This window comes from Echinops telfairi, unplaced genomic scaffold, assembly GCF_000313985.2.
Source record: "Echinops telfairi isolate 266 unplaced genomic scaffold, ASM31398v2 ScPeMD7_7468;HRSCAF=8506_0, whole genome shotgun sequence".
Taxonomy (NCBI): Eukaryota; Metazoa; Chordata; class Mammalia; order Afrosoricida; family Tenrecidae; genus Echinops; species Echinops telfairi.
The window spans coordinates 45,533,055-45,535,283 of record NW_022111369.1 but is presented as its reverse complement, the minus strand read 5'-3'; positions in this window follow the sequence as shown (position 1 = coordinate 45,535,283).

Below are 2,229 nucleotides of genomic sequence, written 5' to 3'. Positions count from 1 at the left end.
TCTTCATTAAAATTTACTCCAATGAATGGGAAAGAAATGCTTCTACAGACTTCATGGTGATCTTGAAAGGGTGCATACCACGTGCATTAAGTAAGTTGTTTTCTTACCATATGCCACAGTTTCTACTCGGTCAACATAATCATTCCATATCCACGAAGTCTTTATAACACCTCGGTTATCCAAAGCTTCCCCCATCATTTATATATCTTTATCTATCTATATGTATATGTATATACATATATATATTCAACACACATCTTGCAACAGATTTTTCTTCTTTTCTATTTCTGAAAATGTGTTTTAAATTGGCAGTGGCGAATGAAGGGGAGTGCGGAGTGGAGACCCAAAGCCCATCTGTAGGCAACTGGACATACCCATAAAGAAGGGTCGTGGGGAAGAGATAAGCCAATCAGGGTGCAGTATAGCAACAATCAAACATACAACTTTCCTCTAGGTCTTTAATGCTTTTACCCCCACCACCACTATCATGTTTCCAATTCAACCTACAAATCCAGCTAGACCAGAGGCTGTATACTGGTACAGATAAGAACTGGAAACAGGGAATCCAGAACAGATAAACCCCTCAAGACCAATAATGAGAGTAGTGATACCAGCAGGGGAAGGGGAAGGTCGGGAAGAAAGAGGGAACCAATCACAAAGGATCTACATATAACCCCCTCCCTGGGAGACAGACAACAGAAAAGTGGGTGAAGGGAGATGCCGGAAAGTGTAAGACATGAAAATAATAATAATTTATAAATTATCAAGGGTTCATGTGGGAGGAGTTGTGGGAAGGGAGGGAAAAAATGAGGAGCTGAGACCAAGGGCTCCAGTAGAAAGCAAATGTTTTGAGAATGATGATGGCAACAAATGTACAAATGTACTTGACCCAGTGGATGGATGGATGGATTGTGATGAGAGTTGTACGAGTCCTCAATAAAATGATTTTTAAAAAATTGGCAGCAATCCTTAAATAAAGAAAAATAGGAATACAGGAATCTGCCAGCCTGGCCTAAAAGAATTGGCCTTTTGACCTGTATTATAGCAACAGTATTAAAAAAAAAATCCATATTGCTCTAGAAGATACTTAGTCATCAGATGAGGTGACGAGCTTGTTATTGACCATGTTGCCCAACAGAAAGGTCTTGCAGAATCTCTGAGTTCCGAGGTGAATTTGGCAGCATCATTGTGAGGAATTCCAAATGTCAGTGAAGCACAGTCTCCCTGGGCTCAGAGAATAGGTCAGAATAGGACAGCCAGGGCCCTCGGAGTTTCTTGGAGCCAGGAGTGGACTGACATTGACAGATGGTCAGAAAGCTACCTCAACAAACTGAATCTGTTTCATCAGAGTTTGAGGGCAAGAAATGACTAGGATTTATTTTACAGCTATGAGGTAAGCAGTCATATTAAAGCAAGATGTTTCATGTCCTTTTCTCCCCAAGTTGCTCCCCACCCTCCAGGGGCTGCCTTTTGCATTCAGTCTGTGAGAAACTGATGAACCACAGGCCAGGGCTGCGCAGGTCTCTGAAACCCAGAAGACAAGATGCAGTTGGACAAAGAGACAAGTACTTAGCATAAAGAAAGTTTCTCTCTGATCATCTCTGCCTTCCCTGTTTCACCAAATGAGATGCCTGGATAGTTTTCACTGCTGTCTAAAAACTGCCTGGCACCCCAACACACTCACTTATTCTTCCCTATCTGCCTGTATCTAATATTTACACCAATACCAATCATGCACTACATCTGCCAGTTCAACTACATTCATTTTAAAATCTGTAAGCGCCTACTGATGCAGTAGTGCTAACGATGTAGAAAACCCTGGATAACCCCAAAATGACTCAGACAGGCTCCAACCTCAAAGACCTTATAGCCTCCTCACAGTGAAAGTCATTGACAGAGCTATATAATGAAATGAAAGTTTTACATTAGAGGGACAAAATGCCATAGAAGCACACAATTCATGTATCATTTGAACAATAGAAAGGGACTAAGGGAAAACAAGGAAATAATTTAGTTTTATAAATCTTGAGAGCCTTGTGAAAAACAGAACTGTGATGGGTTTTATATTAACTTTGGGTGGGATGGGATCTAACACAGTGGGGACAACTCCATGCTGGGGTCCTCTGTGAAGCAACCAAGCAGGCCCCAGAAGAAGAGCATGTTCCAATTGCTGAAGACAAAGGGGGTGCATAAGCAAATGTGGTGAAGAAAGCTGATGGTGCCCGGCTA